The sequence below is a fragment of the Pteropus vampyrus genome, unplaced genomic scaffold (genome assembly GCF_000151845.1).
Source record: "Pteropus vampyrus isolate Shadow unplaced genomic scaffold, Pvam_2.0 Scaffold27, whole genome shotgun sequence".
NCBI classification, from domain to species: domain Eukaryota; kingdom Metazoa; phylum Chordata; class Mammalia; order Chiroptera; family Pteropodidae; genus Pteropus; species Pteropus vampyrus.
Window position 1 is genome coordinate 4,508,911 of NW_011888808.1, and position 24,448 is coordinate 4,533,358.

The following is a 24,448-nucleotide window of genomic DNA, read 5'->3' on the forward strand; positions in this document are numbered from 1 at the left end:
TGGAAATTATTGAAATAAAGCCATTTCTATACAGACCCATTGCCAAGGTACACCAATTTTTTCTAATTTCATGATAAAATAAAAATATTAAGCACAAAAGGTTAGGGTAGCAAAATTAATATTAGAAAAACATAAGCTAAGGGTTTAAAAACTTAGATAAAAATATATAGTTACAGTTGATTCTTATTATTCATGGTAAAAATGTTATAAAAAATTTCCACAAATACTGAATAAGGGATTGTGCAGGCGGAATCAAGGTCCTTCATCAGTAAAAAATAAGTTAATCAAAAGGAATGTCAGCCAGAGCAGCCGGAGCTTGCATAACCGGTTGAGCCTTTTAAAAAGGAGAGACTGGAAAAAAAGAGACAATCTCCTGCTGTCCTTGAACACATAAGTTACCATGAGTTCTATAGCTGCAAAGAACTGAATTCTGCCAACCAAGTGAGCTGAGACCCAAGCCCAGCTAACATCTTGAATGCAGTCCCGTGAGATCCTGAGCAGAGGATCATGAAAATTGTGCGATCACATATATTGCTTTCAGATGTTAAGTTTGTAGTAATTTGTATACAGCACCACAAAAGCAATGCACCCACTTTTTATAAACAGAAATATTAATGTTATTCAGCGAAGAAATCTCTCTGGAACGTGATACAGTTTGCTTTTAACTGGTAATCTGGTTATGTGACCTTAAGCAAGAGATTTGATTTCACTAGGCCTAAAGGGGAGATTTTACATTAAAAGTATCCAAATCACTTAATGTTTGAAAGATTTATCCTGTACTCTAAGAGTCGAGAGAGAGAGAGAGAGAGAGAGAGAGAGAGAGAGAGAGAGAATCATTTTCATGTCTAAAAGAGTCAGGTACTTTCCAAGTATTGATTATTAGATTAATTAATTAATGTATTGGAACACTAATCATTTGATTAGTGAAGATGGTAGTAAATTCATTTAATTACTCTGTGCTTTAGCAAATATTTCTTGAATATTTACACACAAGCCAGATGATAAAGATATACTCATAAATAAGCAATCACTCCTATTTTTATTGTGCTTATTACAATGGATAACACTTTGGATGAGCACTAAGCTAAAATGCAGAGACCAGAGAAGAATTTCTCAATTAAACGGGAGCTAAACTGAGATTAAAGAAAGTTTACAAAATCAAAACGGGGCACTAGAGAGAATGAGAGATGTTTCAGGTCAAGAAAATATGATATGCCAACATCTGAAGTTGTAAATGAACTTGGTAAAATTAAGAAATCACTATTGCCTTTGATTTGAAAAATAACAACTCAAATAGAAGAGTGTTTATATGTGAAATTAAAAAAAAAAGAGAAAAAATTCACAAAAGATTATAAAGGGCCTGGTGAGATATTTTAAGAAAAGTAAGTATTACCATAAATAATAGTAATATTTTTAGATATTATTCTGGTATGTGCTGTTTATTTACCTGTTTTAATTAAGTCTCAATTGTTCATGCTAGGGAGAATTATTAGTAGATTTTAAACCTATCTATAACAGAATAAGTCGTATTATTAATATAGGTGAAAAAACCCATGACATGATAGATTACAGAAGAATAGGAATGAATCTCATTTAATAATTTATATATAAAGACAAATGTCTTAGAATGAAGTCAGTGACCGTGGCAATGGAGAAGAATGCCTTAAGAAAATAATGAGAAAAAATAGTCAGGAATTAATAACAAATTTGATAATTGCAGAATAATCAAGACAAGGCAATAGAAGAGAAAAAAAATTACTGTTTATTTAGCTTACTAATAAGACAAAATTTAGGAAAGTGTGAGCAGATTTAGAAAGAGAAATGGTCTATTCGATTTAGAGCATGCTGAATTTGAGGTACATTTGGAACATAAGTCAGAGATTTTCAAAATTTTTACATGGAGTCTCATTGTCTGTCAGCAATCTACTTAGTATTTCCCCATGATGGGATTTAAGATTGAACCATTTAAGGCTTTCAGCAATGTTAGGACTCCCAAGGCAGCCAAAAGATGAATAGTCAGGTAGCAGGAGAACTTAGAGGTTTATGGCCACCACAGCCTTTTAGATCCACATCTAATTTAAATGCCTGGAGGTTAAAGCACTTAACTCAATCTCCAATATGTGACATCAAAACGTGTTATTTTTCTTATTTTTAAGTTTTGATGAGACACTGAGGATAAAAGTGGCCTCAGTTTCTTAAGTAAAAGATAAAGTGACATAGTGAAACCTATGAAAGAGATTTAAGTGTGTGCTCATTATACTGGACTAGGAATGTTTTATTTACATGTAGCTGAATAATAAAACATCTGAAAACAGTGGATTAAAAGAACCATTTAATTTTGTTCCCAATATATTAGGAATTTAGCTAAGAATTGTTTGCTCACTCATCTCTGATTCACCTGTCATCTGAAGTTCCCACGTCCAAAATGGCTTCTTCCCTCACTTGCTAGAACTTTGGTGTCCCTTGCCTCATTTCTTTATCCACATGGTATCTGATATTCAATGTCCTCTTCATGTGGCTTGGGCTTCTCACAGGCTGGTGGCCTCAATTTAATCATACATCTTATGTGAAGCCTACTTCCTCAAAAGCTGGCATTGAAAGAGAAAAAGAAAAAAGACTAATTCATAGTTTAATATATAAATATACAACACATAAATAAATGCATATGTCATTTAATATGTGAAAAGTAAATATATCTAATTTCAGAGTTTGAGAGTGTAATCATTTTAAATAATAAACCAGAGAATATGAAAAGAGGAAAATCTCTAAAAAACAAAGGCACTATTTGCTATAAAAAGGTCATTTAAAATTAATATCAGTGCCCAAATGGTATTAAAGCAAAAACACAGAGGATCATTTGTAAATACCTAGGATTAGAGATCTAAAATGAGTGTATTAGATAAAGCCAGAGAAGTGAATTTTGAGGCAGATCCACAGGGACTGATTTTTTTTACCTTAGATTTTCTTCATTTCTCTGCTCATCCTAACATAAGTATTTCTCCATTGGGAATCATCCAACCATGCTTAAACTTATTTCTTTCTGTTAGCTAGAAAAATCAATGACAATGTCTGTTACCTGATGGGCCGAAACCAGGTATGTAGTATATGATCTATCTTCTCAGATTGTCATAATTCATCAACTGTTTGGGTTCCGTATCATTCCTGGGCTTTGCTTTTATTATATTGTTTTATTTGACTTTGATACAGATGGCGAAACTGAAGTTTCTCTTCTTTATCAGTCACTAAAGGTAAATTATCTCTTATTTCAGGGGAGTGATTTCTTTTATAAAATTGTTAACAGAAATTTTCTTCATTTCTTTAAAAAGTGACAGTATCCTCGCTGTGCTAAACAACGCGTTGATGTGAGGGAGATTTACATATGCAGTGAAAACCGTTTTTTTCCCCAAGGTTATCTAGATAGCTGCCTTATTGTTCCCTGGCAACAGTATCCTCCCAAAGTGCTACTGAAAACACTTCAGATGTTAAATAAACTGTTAACTGTTGTTCTACAGCTGATTTCTAGATGCTCTGCTCTGTAGTGACAGGATGTATGATATCATCTATATGAAATTCTGCTAAGAGATCACTAATAATAATTCATTGCATTGTTCTCTTTCTCATTATTATGTCTTGTTATCTGTGGCTGTAAACACATGCACACCTTCTTACAATCTATGCCAAACCGTAAAGCAAAACATTTCAAAAATATGCAGGTGCTTTGTAATACTAACTGCCTCATCAATGATGCAAGTATGTAACCAAGAGCCAGCTGAGATCTTTCAATTTTCAAAAGCTCTTCTGTTTTATGATGCATCAAAAGTGGAATCAAAAGAGGTTGAGTGCTAATATATGCAACCAAGTCACTCTATTTACATATTTTCCAGCTATGCTCACATATGATCAAGTGTAAATACCGTGTGCATTTTCTGCTGCTTTTCTTTAACAAAAAATACATACATATATATGTGTGTGTGTGTGTGTGTGTGTGTGTGTGTGTATGTGTGTGTGTGTGTGTATAAGTTTTCTAAGCTAAAAGTGAAAATGTCATTATACATTTGCAGAAAATAAATACACCTCTTTCAAAATGTACTGATGACTTGGCATTTCCACAATCCCAAACGGATCTCATTGTATCCTAATGTCTTTAGGCAATATGTGCTTATTAAGGTTTTCATTAGCAGACATTCTAGACCTAGCGGTTGAGAGAGTAGTAAGTCAAACTTCTAGCATTCGATAATCAGTCTAGTTAGAGATCTAGAATTACAAAACCACACCACTATACACACACACACACACACACACACACACATTTGATTAATACCCACCTATATCTACCTAACTTTCATGAGACAGAAATTTTGTTCTGATAACCTTTTTTTTTATGGAGTTATTTTTAGAGATTCCCGCAAACCACTTTCTTGAAGACCCAGTGATAAAGTAAATTTAAAATGTGGTAAATTTAGTGCAAAGAATGTACTATATCTGCTTCTTCTCCTTCTTCTTTTTTTGTACATCATAGTCACATCCATTTAGCTTGACTCTGATTCTGACTGTAGCTACAGTGGTCAGTTCCATGCAAGCTTAGCCTCAAAATTGACACTATCACCCCAAGCACACACCATGTGTTTTCTCATGTTTCATCACAGGGTTTTCTTTGAAACCCTGAAAACCTGTTCATCTCATAAGAAAACACAGCTTGGAACAATGTGGAACTTAATATCCTCAGGAACGATCCTTTCAATTAATGAATGCCAGTGGTAGTGGGTAAACTCTCGTGTCTCATCCTTTGCACGGACAGATATGGGGGACATAGAGCATGCTTCTCGATAACGCAGCAGATGGAACTTGTAGCGTCTACAGCAGTAACCTTGAGTTTGATCAATTGTATTGCTTTTCTTCCTTACCTCTTTTCTAGGATTACCTTGTAAATAGTTTGCAAACAATTCCATTTCTTGTCTTAGTGTTTGCTTTGAATTTCATATCAGCTGGAGACAACGTAGTTAAAGAAAAGTAATAAGTTTTCTAGACCTGGAAGTTATTCTTGACTTTAACCATTGTAAGATAAATGCAGAATCAATGACCACTTTCTAAATTTTTAATTTATTTGTAGATTTCTATTAAATGTAAAATAACTTTAATTTTAGTATTTTATCAAATATAATGAAAATCACAGGGAAAATTTTAAATGACTTTAAGTCAGGATAAATTTTTACAATCCTGAAATGAATTACTTATTTGCTAAACTTAATTGCCAGTATTACTTTATTATCCATACACTATAACATTTGGTTCATATCAATTAGAAGAAAAGGCATTGAAGATTTTCTACTTTATGGCTTGACAGGTAAATTGGAAACTATAGGTTTCCATTTTTTGAATCTAGAGGATGTATGTGTATATACAATTAATCTCTATATCCTCTTAAAACTTAACTGATAATAGATAAGAATAGACTAAAAAAGCTTCAGTTTCATCAAACAGTTTCAGTGTTAGCATTATGTATCACAGTCCAAATAAATAATTTCCTCTAATATAAATGTGCTCTCAAAACTTCCAAGAGCTACTGTGAGACATTAGCAAAACTTATATTCCTTTAATGATATAGTCTTCAATATTTTTAATTTGGGTATTGTTAGAAAGAGGATATCCCTGTATTCTGTTTTTATTTTTCAGTTAACTTAAAGAAATGGCCATATTCATCAACATGGAATTTCATAACCTAATTTGTTCTTTATATGATGCAAATGAAGCATGAAACATTTATGTAACATTAACTGGATACTCTCTCTATTGAAACTATATACAAATAAAGAAGATGGAGTATTTTTATAACACACTCTGGGAACATTTTACCTAAAATTGAGTTTTGATATTAAGCTCTGCATTGCCCTAGAAAATCACTTTTCTGTACTATAGTGCCATAGTCACATTTATACACAGAATTACCAGCAAGTTTTAAAACTTTTGCAACTTTTTTTTATTACTTGCATATATTGTTTGGGTAGCATTTTACAGAACCTTTCCCTGCTATCTAAGTTTGTAATTCAAGTATCATCATATCAAACTCTAAAAGTAGTCTATTAAATATGTGAAAACTCATTTTCGTTTAAATATTTCAAGTTAGTGTAGAGAAAAATGTGGTCTCTCGTGTGTCTTCATGTCTTGTGAACAGAGGCAGTGCCTGCCTTTGGTCTGGCCTGTCATTTCAAGGATATAAAAGATAGATATAATGTCACCCAATAAGGCAAATAACGTTTGTTTACTGTCATATAAAATAACAATGTCTCTTTAGGAGCAAAATTCAGGCAGGCTAATAGCCCATGATAGTTAATTTTATGTGTCAACTTAACTCACCCATGGGGTGCTCAGATATTTGGTCAAACATTATTCTGGATGTGTCTGTGAGGGTGTTTGAGGATGAGATTAACATTTGAATCAACAGATTGCCCTCCCAAATGTGGGTGATCCTTATCCAATCAGTTAAAGCTCTGAAGAGAACAAAAAGACTGACTCTTCTGAAAGTAAGAGAGAATCTCTCCTGCCTGAAAGCCTTCAAACTGAAACATTGGCTTTTTCCTGCCTTTAGACTTGGATCTTGAGCCTGCCAGGTTTCTGACTGGAACTATACCATCAGCTCTCCTGGGTCCCCAGCCTCTATAATCACGTGAGTCAACTTCTTGTAATAAATCATGAGTTGATTGCTCTCTCTCTCTCATATATATATATAATACATTGTATATAAAATCTCTTATTGATTCTATTTTTCTAGAGAACTTTGATAAATACACAGCTTATTATAAAAGGTTCATGTTTCCTAAACTTGAGATTCCTCTCCTGAAATTCTCTTCACTGTGAGTACAGGCATCATTTGATCCTCTTCATGTTTCATTGAGAGAATTAGACCTTGAGGAACTGGTGTGAAGGCTGATACTGTGTCTAGTGCTATAGCAGTGATAATAAAGTCATTTGTCTCTGACCTAGGAGTACTATGTCTTCTGTCAACATTCATAACATTGTAACGAGCTAACTTGTTGGTTTGCAAGTATGGAAAAAAGATTCAATTCCTTTATACATCTTGACAAAATTTAACCTAGAATGTCTACTACTATAATAACATTAAGAAAAATAAACAAACACAATATCCATTTTCAATTTATGTACATATGTGCAACACATCATCACTAACATGCAACTGAGAGCTTTACATTTAAATTTGATGATGACTTCATTCTATGTATTACAGTAACAATTTATGTTACAGTGATCACATAATCTACATTAATGGCAAAAGAAAAAGGCACTTATTTCTCCATTTTTTGTTGACCAGTAATTCAATTTTTGAAAATTTCTTTTCTTAGCTACTTTCTCTTTTTTTTCCATGGCATTAATCATTATGTTTCCCCTCTGTGCACAAGGATGCATGAGGCAATGGACAATGAGACTGGAATAGTCATAAGTCCCTACTGTTACACTGGAGAGCTGGTTACAGTGGATGGAAGGCAAGAAGAAAGCACACATCTAAAACTTCCCAGAGGTCCACACAGTTTAGTAACAGTCCTGCAAGAATGGCCAGGATACTTATTAATGATGATCTTTTGTTAAAAACAAAACATACAAAAACAAAAACAAAACAAAGAAAAAACTATTTGATTTTAATAAAAAATTTTAGAACTTTAGAATGAAAGAATTATTTCAAAGATGGTATGCATAATTTGTGTATAACCACAAATTATACACAGATTAGTGTATAGTTCCTCTATTATAATAATTTAAATAATTATGATAAATATGCCATACTTAATGAAATGGTATTTATATATTGTTACATTATTGTTAACTAAAGTCAATACTTTATTTAAATTTCCTTGGCTTTTCCTCAATTCTTTTTTTTTTCTTTAAGATACCATCTAGGATATCATACTGCATTATATTTAGTATCAATGTGTCCTTAGTCTCCTCTTGATTGCGACAATTTCTCAGGGGCCTTTCTTTTCTTTTCTTTCTTTTTTTTTCTTTATGACCTTCATGACTAATAAATTACTGGTAAAATATTCCTGAGTTGGGATTTGTCTATGTTTTACTCATGATTAAACTTGTGCAATACATTTAATAATGGCCACCCCAAAATATCATGTCCTAAAAAGTGGAACTTGTAAATGTTACCTTACAGAGAAAAAAGCTTTTGCAGCTATGACTGAGTTAAAGGTCTTGATATGGGAAAATTATACTGGATCTCTTTTCCTAGTAAGAAACACTCACCAAAATGCATTAATAAACAGAATGATCGGGTTTTGAGTATTTTATAGAGTATATTAGTTTATTTTTAAAGGTAGATGGATAAAAAGTACACGTTCATTTGCTCGTAACATTTAAGAAAAATAAAATAACAAATTCATACATGTGCGAGTGAGTGACCATGTAGAAGAGGAGGAGAGCATAGGGACACAACGTCTATGTTTATTCTCTTTTTTATATTGTGGTATAAGTTATGCTTGTATTCAGGAAAGCATATTTTATATTTCAGAAAAACAGGTAGCGAAATAACAATGATCAACATTTATTGAAATTGACCGTGAGCTAGGTATTGTTCTAGGTGCTCATGGACAATGATGAGAAAATGAGAACAAGGAAGACTATGTCTTCAGAAGTAGAGCTTTATTATACTCAATTCATGGTTTCTTCATGCTCACTGAAAACGTTTCTATCAATATTTTAAAATATTCTTTCATTTCTTACTTTAGAGTTGCTAAAAAATAAGAAAAGCCACATTTAAGCTAGTTACTTAATACAATGAATTGTGTTGGGAGGTTGGGTTTAATGATTACCTATGTGTACCGTTTATTGTCATTCTTCATCAATCTAAATAAAACCAAAGAAAAGTTATGCTTTATTTTTATTCAAAAGATATTCTTTGTTTTTCCTCACTTATAACCCAGTTTTCCAATTTTGCATTGAGAAGAATGAGAAATTTTTTTCAGTGACAGACACATTATGCACCTGAGAAATTTCAATGGAGAATGATGATATCCTAATTTTAATGAGTGGTTTTCTATTTTCCATAAACTACCCATAAATTTGAACTAATTTAAAAAATCTACTAGAAAAGAAATGCTATAGAGATTATAAAATCGCATATTTTAAGCCAATATTGCCACATAAAATTATGACACAAATTATAGCTATTAATATTGAAATATGTCTGTTTTATTAAACACAGAACACACAAACTCAGTTTTTAATCAAATTTATAAAAATTAATGCATTTGTTCAAAGTATTTATGGCACAGTCTTAGAGAAATTAAGGAAACATGGTCTCTAACTTAAAGTAGCTTCAGAATTACTGGAGTGTGATTATTTATATCATTCTTTAGTTGCAACTCTTAGATGAGCCATGAAGATGTGAGAACGTACGTTTATGTCCTTGGCTTCAAGAAATAATTTTTTTCATCTTAGGGTTTTCAATCAGAAAGGTACAACATTGTAGGGGTGTAGGTGGGATGACGTTTGTAAATAAATAAGGTTTCATAAGAAAAAAATGGATGTGGTAAAGAAGGGTCATAGATCTGTGTTCTAACTTATCTTATTTATATCACAACCCAGCTGTCAGATGACACCATCTTCCACTGGAGATATGCTTGTTAGTCTGCGGAAAGAGTTTGAGTAAGGGAGTATTCATCATGTTAATTAGTCCAAACAAGTGAGCCTTGCATATAAAATATCTACAAGCAAGCAAGCATAAAAGAAATGTTTTTATCTTATTTTGCTGCAAGTATGTGTGTGTATTTATTATTATCATTTTAAAATTTTTGGCCATGTCAGCAGAGGATCTACAATTACAGACCATACTTTAAAGTCTTAGTTGTCATTGTGAGCTCATTGATATCTGAAGAAAATCATAATCCATAAATTCTCCAAGATCTAAAAAAAATTCTAGGGTATAGTGCATTCAAATTCAATCTCTCTTTAAATGCAAACTCTGTTCCACTTTAGTGAGAACCTGCTATAAGCAAGTTGTTATTTTAAGGATTATTGACCAAACAAAAAATAAAAGAAATATCATCTTCCTTCTTAACATATTAATCAATAGAATAAGCAGTATATTTAAACAGGACTGTAATTAAACCTTTTAGCTTATTCTTTCAAGTGAATAGTAAACATACAATTATGCTTATAGTTGCTACTACCTTACAGGTGAGGTTCAAGTTCTAGAAATTTTTAACTTAAATTTCAATAAATTTTTAACTTAAATTTCAATAAATTTTGTAAATATCTTGTCGTATTTTAAAGGAAATTGTACAATAATGGTGAGGAAGACTTATTTTGCATATTGCTTTTATGTAACTTTCTTTTACATAAGAGTAAGCTTCTGTTATCTAAGTTCTCTTGCAATTCACTATAAAAATATGCAATGAGTTGACTAAAACATCTGCTTTTCCTTATGTCCACTTTTTGCGTGTCTTAGAAAGATTAATCCAACTGCAAAAACAAAATTAATGCCCTTAGAACACTTCCCTGGGAGAAGAGGGATGAACAGGTCTTCAAATGAAGATTCACGGCCATTCCTTTGATCTCTTTCCTAACAGTTTCCTCGACAACCAAAGAATATACAAAGATATTAAATATCCTTCTTGTCATCACCCTCTAAATCTGGACCTTTCTTCTAAAAAGGAGAAAATATGTTAATCTCAGACCTAAATACCAAAAGGCTTTAATTGTAAAGGCCATATCGTATAGTGTGTTGAATAAACCGAGGAAATAAATTGTTACTGCCCTAAGTTATAAGTAAAGGCACTAAAATATGAATAAGTAAGGGTAGTGCTGTATAGTGGCCTCAAAAAACATAAACTAGAGGAATCCACAGAATTTGGAGAACAATTAGTTATAAAAATTAAAACAGGTGTTATAATCAAGTCCAATTCATGTTGCATCATGGCTAATTACCTGGACAATTTTTATTGAAGCAGAATTTTAAAGAGGAGATATGTACACATTGTTTCAAATTGTTCTGTAGTAGGCTTACATGCTTAATAAATATAATGCTTAGCAAACAGCTGTACATAGATGGAGGCTAAAGTTACTTATTTATTTATTTTGTCAGTACGTTAGTCAAACATTTCCCAAATATTTATTGAATGACTACTACGTACCAGGCTTCAATTTGAGTTTGGGAAATAAATGGAAAACTGAGTCACAGGTTCTCTTCTATTTATATTGCTTGTATTCAACTCAGGGAAACCAAAAGTAATCAAACCATCACCCTAAAAAATTTGTGTAAAATGCTATGAAGGAAGAGTTTACATTATGCTGACAATTCATGGCTAAAGGAATCTGAGCTAGCGTGGAAGAGTGAAGGGTATAAGACTTTGCAGAGGAAGTGACATTTGAACCATGACTCGAAAGAGGACAATATCTTGCAGGGTGGAATCTGCCTTGTGGGAGGGAGAGAAGGAGGTACAAAGCATTCCACACAGAGTACAGCATTTGTAATTATCTGTGCCTAGAAAAAAATAAAACAGTGTATATTTGAGAAATTGAAAGAAGACCCAAAAATTAGGGGGATATAGAAAGAAATTAAAATAAAAAGGCAAGGATAGGCCATGTGGGGATATGTAGGCCCAGTCTCATTCCATTGATTCTCATTCATTCTTTTAATGGAGAAAGTAATATTCATAACCACAGATTATGCAGATTACAAATGTCATAAACTGTAAACTTAGACCATTCATAAGAGTAGATCTCACCTGAAATTTATGATAAATAATCAAGTTTTTACAAAAGAAAACTCTGAAGACTCCCCTTCCTCTCCACATTTTCAAAAAATGTTACCCTGTTTAAAATTATACATATAGCTCTTTAAAAATATCTTCAAAATATAAATTCTTTCTGTATGTTCAACCAAATAATAAGTAAATAAGATTTGACTCAATGAGAAGTGAAAAGCTAAAGATAGTTAATATGACTAAAGAAAGATTTTAATCAAATTACTCAATAATTTCATATTTTTAAATCAAATTTTATATCTTAAAGAGACACTATGGGATATTTAATGGCTATCACTTAAAACAATTATTCTTAAAACACTACTCATCTAGTCTATTTTGGTTTAAAATTTTTCAGAGTGAGCTTTCGATGTAACACATAATCAGTTTTCCTTTTTTGTTAAAAATATTTTATACTCTTTTATAATATGCAATCATCTTCTACAGAAGGAATGACATATAGCTATACTTTGACTAATAGCATTATTAGCAACCTAAAAGTGTCTCTCTAGTATTAAACATTTAGAGGAATATGCATATATGTCTTACTAACTGATAATTTTATAAAGATAACTTTCAAGTTTACTTAATTCAAAACCGCCCTCGTTTAAAAAATGAGCAAATGGAAATAAGACTAAATTATTTTCCTCAGCTTCTTATTCATAAAGCTAATATGTACACACATCTAATTCCCACTCTGACTCTCCTTTCTCTTATTCAGTTTGATTCACTTGGTCAGGAAATACTTGTTGAGTGGTTTCTCTATGCCGGGAACTGAGACTGGTGTGGAGATAACAGTAAACAATTCGCTTGCTCGTTGTTCTTCTGTTCTGAAGAAGGTAGTAAACTAAAACATAAATTGCTTATTTCATATATTGATACATTTTCTGAGGAAGACTTACTTAGACTAATGTGAAGGAGCGGAATGTGGGCCCCAAGTTCAGGGTTGTGCTTTATAATGGGCGTAAGGAGAGGCCTCTCTCATGATCATCTGAGTTGAGTTCAAGTGCTGAGAAACGACTACCCTTGTGAAGATCTGGGAAAGTATATCCTACGTAGATACAACAGATAGTACCAACATCTCCTGTTTAAGCAATACAACTTTGGTGAATGAAACTGTTGTGGGTGGAGCAAGCATGAGGTGGAGGATAATGAGGAATCTAATCATGGGGCCATTTCTTATACTTTCAGGAAGAGTGTGGGCCTCCTTGAAATGGTCACTTGGGCTTCTGTTTGGGAAGCGATTGTAGGATGACAAAAGTGAAAATAGAAAGAACAATTAGAACGCTATAATTTTTCTCTGAGACAACTGCTCTTTCTAGAAATGTAAACTCCTGTAAATACTAAAGAATATAGAATAGACAAAAATAAGAATATTTCCTCAAAAAGATTATGTTTGAGCGACTTCTTAAGTTGCATGTTACTAAGTACTATGCTTTATATATCTTGAAATAAGTTGTATTAAGTAAATAGAAGACATATTATAATTTACAAATCTGAAAAAATGAACCAAAACTCCCTAAATACTGTGGTTTAATTAGTGAAGAGGATATGTATGCTCAGAACATATTTATATCTATTTACAAGAAAGTAAAATAAATTTAAATGTTACATGTCATGACTCATTTTAAAATTCTATTTGTATTTTGAATATCTTAAATATAACTTGGAATTAGTTACTTTGCAAACTTAACTTTTATCTTTAGAATACTAAACATATAGCACTGTGTTACAGAGAGGTTGCTTTCTGTATGTAACATTTGGAAAATGCGATGTGGGTTCCTACACTAGCTAAATTATATTACTTGCTTCTAGCATCATGAATCACTGTGCTTTAAAAGTTATGCTATTTTTATATCATGGTTACTATGTCTTGCCTTAATATAATTATTACAACATACTTCATGAATTATTCATACTTCATAGGTAAATATATGAAAATTATTTGGATATTTGGCTTCTTTTTCTTGTGTTTTAAGTAAGATTCAGCTTAAGAATCTTATGGGTCATAACTTTGTCACATTATATCATTTTAGTAAAGCTTTAAATATTGATTTTCAGAAAGAAAAACATTTTGAAACAAAACATGAAAAATAATTTATTGGATCATGTTAATTGTTTTTAAATAGCTCTCATTATTAAATACAGTGTTTGCCCTTTTTGAGTAATATTGCTCTTAATTTTAAATTTTACAAGTTATGGGTTCCATTGAGTTGTGATATTTCAAAGCTTCGAACAATGAACAAAGCAGAAGCTACTTTTTGATTTTAGAAAATATATTACATTATAGAACATTTAGAACTAAAATAATTTTAAATTGCTGTTTAATTCTGATAATAAATACAACTTATTTATTATAACTTGTGAAAGGAACTGGTTAACCCTGTATTTATTCTTCTTAACTAATAATATTTTCTACACAGAGGATTTTCAGCTATTCTAAAAGCTCTCACCAGTTATAGATGAGGAAACCCAGAATTCTAAATTACATGTATTTTGTTTATTTAAAGGTCAAGGAAATCCAAGTAAAAATAGCTTCTCATATTCTCCCCAAAAATATATAAAATCAAAAATTTTCTTTATACAGCTACATTTAGAAAAGTAGTTTCTAAGTAAATGTTGTTGATTTCCCCTAAAATCTTAACTCAATTATTGTATAATATGTAATGGAAATAACACAAAATTTTTAGCTGGAATATGACAATCTATTATATATCTGAAGCTGATCAATTTAATCTTTTAAAAAATATATCAGTGGGTATGCAGGAGAGAGCCAGTTAGGTAACTATGATCATGTCACCAAAATCATCAAAAAAATCTAAATGTATTAGTTCCACCATATGTAAATGCTTTCTCCGATTATCATAATTAAATTGAAAGACTAACTTTTCATAACTTTGAATGCAACATAATGTTACGTTTTGCACCTTATCCTGTTCCTTTCCTATTTCTTACTTTTTTTTTTTTTTACATATAAATGGGGTTTTGGGTAAATATTATCAATGCAAAATTATTGCATTCTATTATCATTAGACATTTAAAAGTTTAAATGTATGCCATTCTCTAGGATGTACTTGATTCTCTCTGCCCTGTTTTTTTTTTTTAGTGCCCTGTTTTACCCATGATAGGAACATCATTTGAAAAGGTATAAACTTGCAGATGAAAGAGAAAGAGATACTACTGTGCTTCTGCCTTCACAAAGAATAAGAGCTCAATAATTTTGTTGGTTTGGATTTTTTATGAGCCAGATTGGAGAAGGAACAAGTATCAATTTACCATTCCAGGAAATGGACTATTGAGTTTAATGAGATAAACTATTTTTGATGAATTTTTTCCCCAAAGATTCAGCTCAATAGAAATGAATAATTTATAGCAACTTATTTCCATCTCTGGCAGCCAGTGTTTTTTGAAGACTTAACATTTCTTATTTTTGCGAACTTTTATTATTTGTTGTGTCTCTAGGGATGTTTTAACATGAAGTGACTGATTATTATATGCTGTACAGATTCCAGCATAAACTAAAAATCTTCATTTTTGTTTTCAAATATCTTCACAAGTCAAAGACAGAATTTTGCATCAAAGTACAATAATGTTCAAGTTCTTTTTTCATATATTTTATGCATTTGCTTTCCTTGCTTTTATTACAAGGATGAATAAAAATTATTGTGAGATACTTTCTTATTTTCAATCTTATCCCTCATATCTTGTTATTTTTGAAAAGGTAGAAACCAAAAAATTATTTTCCAGATTTAAAACAGTAATTTACTCATTTAATTTTATTATTTGTATTAAAAATAATTTTACCAATATACTTGGAATCTTACCTAAGCAGCATCTTGAGTTTAATTCTCTGTCTTTTGTTTCAAGGTAAAATTTAAAACATCGGTATGTTCTGTCCATTTAAAAAAAAAACAAAACTCTTTCATATATAGAATATTGTCGTATTGGCTTTCTTATTGCTGACTGTTATGGATTGAATATTGTCACCCATGAACGATATGCTGAAGTTCTCAGAATGTGACCTTAATTGAATATAAGATCTTTTCGAAGTCAATCAAATTAAAATGAGGTCATTTAGGTTGGCCCCAATAATGACTGGTATCTTTATTAGAAAAAGAAATGTGGGCACAAAGACAAGACATGAACAAAGTGAAAACAATATGAAGGCACAAGAAGAATACCATGTGAAGACAGGAGATTAAAATACTAGAGTAAGGCCAGGGAATGACAGATTTTTAGCAAACTATCAAAAGCAAGGAAAAGACAAGTAAGGATTCCCCTATAGGTTTTAGAGGGATTATGTGCCAACACTTTGATATGAATTTAATTTGAGAAGACAGTTTACAGGACAGCAAGTTTCTAGTCACTGACACCTCTTTGAGTGGCCCTTAATCCTAACTCCAGTCTCACTCATGGAAATAGTGTAGGTTTTCCTGAGGTCAAAGGGCTTTAATTATCAGTCTTCATTCACTTCACGTTCTATTTCTATGATGTTATGTGTGATAGGGACAAGAATATGACTGTCATGAATTCAATCTCTTCAAACAGAAGCAGCCTAGAACTCACTTTCTTTGTACACTTTTCTGTCTCATTAAATTGACCAAAACATATTATATATTCTTCCTGTACCTAAAGCTAATTTAGTTCCTTTGTGAATTTCGAATTATAAAACATATGATGATCATTGTTGTGTTTAAGCAGGTAATCATCATTGACCTCTGAACACAAATAATCACTAGCAGTTTCAGAACAGATATTATTACACTCTGATAAATCTCTTTGCTTTTGAGACACACATGTAACTATTAAAATTCAGTGTCTTGTTCATCTGCTTGAAATCAAAAGTCAGGCGTGAAAGTTAACTTCTGTTTAAAAAAACTGTAAAAATGAGAAACTTTGAAGTTTTATGAAAAATATTTTCATAAAAATTAAATGTGTCAAAAGCAATTACATGGGAGTCACGCAACTTTTTTTTGTGACTAGTTCAGAGGGATAGAATAGCAAATTCAAGATTCCTTTTGAAAACACAGTACCTTTTTTTATGTGAAGTTGATGAAATAAATCCAGTTGAGATATTTAAATGTATATGATAGGCCCTCGGAATGACCAGTAATGAGCTTAAAGCCCCTGGGAGTATTCACTGTTGAAGTTATCACTTTATTTTCACTACATAGGTTATGATCATTACGTGGTTTGAAATAATTTAATTCTCCATTTTTGTTTAACATATAGAGTGTTAAATTAAAATATATGATGGTGTGAGGGCTGGAATATATGAGAAATCTCTATACTTTCCAATCAATTTTGCTGTAAACCTAAAGCTGCTCTAAAAAATCAAGTTTATTAAAAAATTAAAAATAAAATGTATGTTTCTATAATTACTATGATTCTTAAGACACAAAAACATAATTGATAGATATATTTTATATTTTTTCTCCAAGTGTACACAGACTGTTACATAATAAAATGAATAAAATTCTGCTCTTTTCAAACTTTTGAGCAGTACTTGATTAAAATTCCAGGAAGCTATTTTATTTGCTTATAAAATAAAGAATTTGAAATTAAATATTCAAGTTTAGTAGTAATGAAAATACATTTTTTCAAATTTCTAAGTTAAGTACATATAAAAATATACTTGTTTTTGGCCTTCTGTATTACATATTTAAAAATCTATTTGCATACAACCATTGAAATAATTTAATGAGAAGCTGTTTAATAGCAAAGTGTATGCCATTCTCATTCATATATAAACATTGCTATAATTTAAATATTTTCCAATGTGATGTTTTATAGAATTAAAATTAGAGATAAATATAATGGTGGTTTTAAGAAACAATATACATTCACATACAATAGTAATAGAATATTAACATTACAGTATACAATTATTATTTATAAATAAAGAAAAACTAATGGTTTTAATTTTATATTATGTTGAGAGAGTATTAGTTGTACTTTCACATTTAGTGAGATTCATAAATTTAATTAGTTTTTAACAATTTGTTTTATATTAGATTTATTTGTCATTTAATTTGTGTGTAATATGTCTATATATCAATAGAGTCAACATACTTAAATATTAATTACCATAATAGAAAACAGGACTCATTATAAGAACTTTTAATTTTAATGAAAAGGAAACCAAAGTTCAAATTTACGAACAAGAATAAAAAAGATCATATAAACTGGGTGAATCCTGCATTTCTAAAATTGCATCCAAAACATGTAAATTAGGCAAGCATAAAATCCACAGAAAATTGTACCGTATTTCATTTTGAAAAAAAAAGTTGTCCCATCTCCACCTCCCTAATATTTATTTATCTCTCCTTTCTGCACATAGAATGACCCTGGAGCATTGTGATCAGTTTCTTCCTCTTGTTCCCAGGAAGACATCTAGGACCTCAAAGCTAGAAATTTCTTTCCAAAATAAGGATCAACATTCTAAAGTTACCTCTATATTATTTGAAATAGCAAAATATTTTACATAGCTGCCACAATATGAGAAAAATATCTTTGTTACTAAACATTGATAATTAAAAATATAACAACATATGCATTTTGTCAGGGGGATTTGAATTTGTCTGGGATATCAGATTGTTCCTCCAAAAAGCATTGATTGTTCCACTAATGTAGTATCTTATGCGTTTAGCATGGCTAGTGGAAGTCAAGAGTATGTACATAGAGTTTTTCACAAGTTTTTCATAAAAGCAGTTATTGCTCATGTAATATATGTTCTGAGGAAGCATAAAATATTCAGATATTTGAACAAGCATGAAGAATATAATCATAAAAATAAAACCAATCATTTTGAAGTCTCATCAGTTCATAATGGTTTTCCAACAAGGAAACTGATTCATTCATTTATTATTATTTCATATCACATTCAAAAGATATGTGGTAGAAGTACATTGAAAGTGTGCTAGAAAGTTTTTAAATATTTAATCATAATAATATTCCTAAAAGCATGTATGTGCCAACTAAAAGTTCTGATGTTTTAGCCAGAAACTTTTCAAAGCCCTGTAATTGCTCCATGAAGATATGCCTGGTAATAAATTTCACGAATGACTTTCAATGTGGGATGCACACAGTGTAATTAGAAAACACACTAGAAAGCATAAAACAACAAAGACAATTTTTAGTTTCAAGTAGGAAGATTCACACCATAGAGGGGAAAAACTTTAAGAGTTAAAGAACAAATAACTATATGTGGAAAAAAAAAGAAACAAAATTTACAGCAAAAGTGGAAGAAAGAGAAAATTTTGTAGTCTAAAGGTATTAAATATCTTAACATCAATTTTTTGTTTGTTTTCAGAAACTGAGTAAATTGCCTAGAAATGCTGAAACAGTAATAGGAAATTAGACTTAACATTAACATTTGAAAGTACCACTTGCTGGTGACTATAAGGTCTAACAAGAGACTTGGGTGGGTGATATGGAAAGTATAAAAAATATATATAATTGGAAGTCAATGCTTCTAGAAACTCCATGACCTATCCTTTAGTTATCTCAGAATCCTTTACTTTTCAACTTCATTCTGAACTTCATTTCCTTGACTTCAAACACTTTCTTGCTAGTAATATTCTCAGCTCCTATTTAATATTGTACCTTCCACATACTTTCTCTACTACTACATGGAAGTATTTAAGAATTGCTGTATAAAACCATTTTAATGTAACAATAAAAATGAATAAATGTCACTGCTGCTTCATGGTCTTTAATGAACTCCGGGATTTACATTATGAAAAACAGCAAATTCTCTCGTTTCTTCTTTATATGGTTATTTTGACATATCTACTTTTTTTTTCAAATTTTCTTTCTCTTTTCTCAATGTTATAGATGACTTCTATTGTGACTTTACAAAGAAGCTAAACAGTATCAAATGGCTCCTCAGAGAATAATCTTTATAAGTATAAATTATCACTTGACTTTTATAATATCAGACTTTCTTGCTTTATTACCTCTTTCTGATCAGCATCTACTTTCCTTAAATCTATCTATATTCTGATGACATCATAGTTTATATTTCCATCTTTGAGCTCTCACTTGAGTTTCTGGCCCACAGGCAAAAATTTTGTTGTCTTCACTTCATTTCCCAACCTTCCTAGCTCACAGTAACAATCTCTTACTTGGTTTCTGTAACCCCAGCCTTGTCCACTTTAATCTAGTTTCCAATATTAGCTATACATATCTTATAGATTAATATATGATCATTTTACTTGCCTAATGAAAATTTTTAGTGAATTCTAGTTTCCTTCAGTAAAAATCCCAGTTCCTTAGCTTGCCCAGCCTCATTTCACCATTCTGATGAACTCTTTTCCAGTCTCTCTAAAACATCTTCCTTGGCCTTTTCAAATACTATTCAACCTACCTTTGAACGTTGACCAAATCGTGCTCATAGTGTGGTAATCTAGTTAGCTATCACATCCTCTCTTTTGCTTTCTCTGACTACAAGAATCATTACATGCTTATCAAGAACTCATATGATAGGTAACCTGTACTTTTATATCAGAGTTCTTTAAATAATTTTTTGCTCTATACATCTCTATATAAAAAGATACGCCACATTTATTTTCTAGTAGCCGATGCTTTCATGTCCTAGTTTAAACCATTAAAGACAGTTTCACGAGCACAGAGAGGAAATTAAGTGCTTTTCCTGCCATCTAATTTCTCTTCCTGCTGTTTTTGAAACAAATTTTCTCAATCATTCTGACTTCTACACCTGCTGTTCATATACCAAGTACTCTTACACATCAAGGTAATTTTAAACTGATTACAGACTTTCTCTCTAGTGAATGATAAGTTAGGTCATTGTATAGAAATAACAGTGATAAATATAAACAGAGTGCCTACCCCTCAGTGAATCTTTGAAGCGGTGTGCTGCTGTGTTCCTGCCTCATTCAACATGAAGGTTACAGGGGACCTGTTGTCAGCTTACATCTAGTAATGGAAAAATGCCTTTCTTCTTTTTCTTAAAAAGCTGTCTGTGATAAATAAATAGAGCAAATAATTTTCCATTAAAATGTATCTGATGATGACCATACAGTTATTGTCACTGCATATAAATAGACCTAGATTTTTATTTTTTGTAAATTATAGAGTACCTCTCTATTATCAGTGCAGCTCACTTTCCCCAATATTCTCTTTTATCTCCAATAGCGAAGTCTTTCAAGCTTATCTAATAACATTTATATTAACACAAACTATCTCATGGTATACACTTTCTCTTAAGTTGGTAGAATATATCCCCCCAAAATGGTATTTCGTATTTATAGAAATAACAATCAAGTATAAAATCTCTTTATTTAGACACATGGTAATGTAGAGAATCCTCACTTATCACTTTCATTTTCCCTCTCCTCTGGCTTCAAATTGATTTTTTAAAGTTCACGTGTAATACAAATTGTTTGTTAGCCATTCTAATTCAGGCAAACTGTTATTAGGGATACTGCTTTCAAATTTAGAATAACCAATGTTTACTCTATGCAATTTATAGTAAAATATCAAAGTCTATTATAGATGGCACCAGTTGAAATTACAGATGCAATTTAAAAGAGCAAATATATTCTCCAGATATTGAGATATTGTCTTATTTTGTTGAAGAGTGTTAAAAGACGGTATGGAATTCGTATTTTGAATCTGAAGCTCTAATTCTATCATGCACACACTCTCAAAGTTGTTATGGTTACTAAGGTCTCAAACAGCTGCAACAAATATAAGGCGATACTGGAAACAAGGATTCCTTACCAGAGATAACAAGAGAATTACTAGTCACTGACAATAAAATAAAACTTCTGTGATAGGTCGAGGAGACCTTTGGGAAAGTGATAAAACAAGCGTTAGGCGAAGAATAACTGAAGAGGCAATAGTAAATTTAAGTATAAGGAACAAATCACTGTGAGATGGAACTCAAGAAAGGCAAGATAACTCACTTCGTGAAGAAGGAAAAATACTCAGAATGCAATGCTGTCTAACAAGATAAAATGATATCACATTGAAGAATAAGGGATCACAATTGTTTTTAATTTTTTTATGAGAAAATCTATAATATTAAAAAGGATATATTTAATGTAAATGTTTCTGTGTATTTTCTCATATTATCAATCAAAAGAAAACTATAGAAGAAAGTTACCTCCATAAATCAGATGGAGTAGACACATACTATTAGGAGACAATGTGTAAAATAATTATTTTTATTATTAGTTTTTAAAATATGTCTCTCCCATTGTCATTTTTTTCCCTAGTCTTAGGTTATCACGCTGTTATATATCAAGCATGAAAAGTCATTTTTATTTACTGATAAAAGCAGATTGTTTTTTTCTTCGTTAAGTTCATAATTAATACATTCTCATAATATAGTAATATATAATAACTTCCAAAAATATGAATCCAATGTATATAAATATATAACATCAATTTCTGGGATTGATATAATTTGTATTTCCTCCAAGGGTTCTTAGTACTTTCTTCTTTTGAAGGGTAAAACAGTTATGTTATTTGGCATCATATTTATATATTGCAAGTTCTTATTTTCATTGTTTACATGTCTGTGTTCATTGAGAGCAGACCTTTACAAAAATGAAGATGACATTAAGCAAAAAAAACTCATTGAATTACACTAATATTGAGAAAAATATATGATTGATTATTATAACAAAATAATTTTATTCTTAAAATACTTTCTATTATTTAATAATTATTTTAATTATTGGTCTTTAACGAGAACAATAAAGTGAAAAATATTCATAAATCCATTGATCGGTGACAAAGTTTATTATTTTTTTCTATTTTAAATAAATGTATAAATGTTGTATTATCTATTGATACATAAATATCACCCTACGTTAGTAGCTTAAAATAATAAACATTTATTATCTCACAGTTGCTGTGGGTCAGGAATCCAGGAACAGAAATGTTTTGTGTTTGAGGTTCAGAGTCTTCAGCAGAGCTATCATTAAGGGTGACAACTGAGATCGTAGTTGTCTCAGGGCTTAACTGGGAGAGGATTTATTTAAAAGTTCACTCATCTACCTGTTGGCAAACACCAGAGATAGACTTCCAGGCTCACCCAGAAATGCCTTGCTACACAGTGGCTTCACAATATAGCATCTAGCTTTCCCCAGAGTGAGAGATCCAAGAGGGAACAAAATAAGTGCAAAAAATGGCAACCACACTCTTTATAATCTAATCTCAGACATGACAACCCTTTACTCCTGCCATACTCTATTTGATAGAAGTGAATCAAGAATTATAGCCCACAGTCAAGAGTAGGAGATCACGCAAGAATGTGGGTACTATGAGTCAGCAATCAGGGGGCCACACTAGAGGTTGCACATCTACCACCTGCGTATGTCTCTGAGTGTATGCACACGTGAAGATTTTTAATGAATTATAAATGTACAATTATTAACCAGCATCTTCTACTTAAAATGTTATATGTAACAGCATCTTCTACTTAAAATATTTTACATATAATAAATATAAGGGACAGTAGTTACTTTAGCAAACAACAGCCAAAATATACATATAATTTTTGATTTCTGATGCTGTGGACATAATGATGGTCCTAATAAAGATATCCATCTCTAATCCCCAGAACCTGTAAATACATTACCTTAAGTGGCAATAGAAAATTTGCAGATGTAATTGTTATGAATTTTGAAATAAGGAGAATATCCTGGATTACCCAGATAGGCCCAGTGTGTCACAATGGCTTTTAAAATAAGAGGGCGAGGATCAGAGAAGAGAGAAAATTCTACTCTGCTGCCTTTGAAGATAGAGGAAGCAATTAGACCAAGGAATGCAGGCATCTTCTAAAAACTACAGAAGGCAAAAAATGGATGATCTTTTAGATTTTCCAAAAGTAGCCAGACCTCTTGATATCCTTAAACAAATTTTAGACTTCTGATTTTCTAAACCGTAAGGAAACACCTCCGTGTTATCTTAAGGCCACTAAGTTTGTGATAGTATCATAACAGCAATATGAAATTAATAAAGATATTGTGACATTATAGGTAATTAATAAATACCTATTATTAAAACATGTCAATAATGACATCGTTTTAGCCGTAAATGAAAACATCCATTTTTGAAATATGTATGTATTTCTTCCATGGATTTTTTTCCAATTATATTATTTTACTATTGAAGCACATTTTCTTAATTATTTTTCCATGATATATGTGTATATTTAGAAAAGTAACTTTTAGGCTTTTAATAGTAAATCATATTTTCCCTGTTTGCCCTTTTTTTACATTATTTCTCTTAAAAATAAAGACTTAAATATATTAACATATATTTCTGATACACAGACAGATATGTGTGTATATATGTCATATATATGTGTATAAGAAATGTATGATTTAATATATTTTTATTATATATGTTAATTTATTTTTATGTTTGTACACACTCATTTTTAACATATGAACTCTTTGGATTTTTTTTACTGTACAATATGAGAATATATTAAACATTATTGACTTCTTATTTTGACTCTGATTTACTTGAAATCATTCCAACATTACTTGCTTTCTGATTTATAGTTTTATTACATATGTGCATCATTTGTTTCTGTATTTGATTGTAAGCAAATTTGAGTATGCAATCAATCTGTCTTTTCATTTAATAAGTTGCATAGTTGATAACAAAATATTTGTTGAATGAATGATCAGTTGCCATAAAATTTCTCT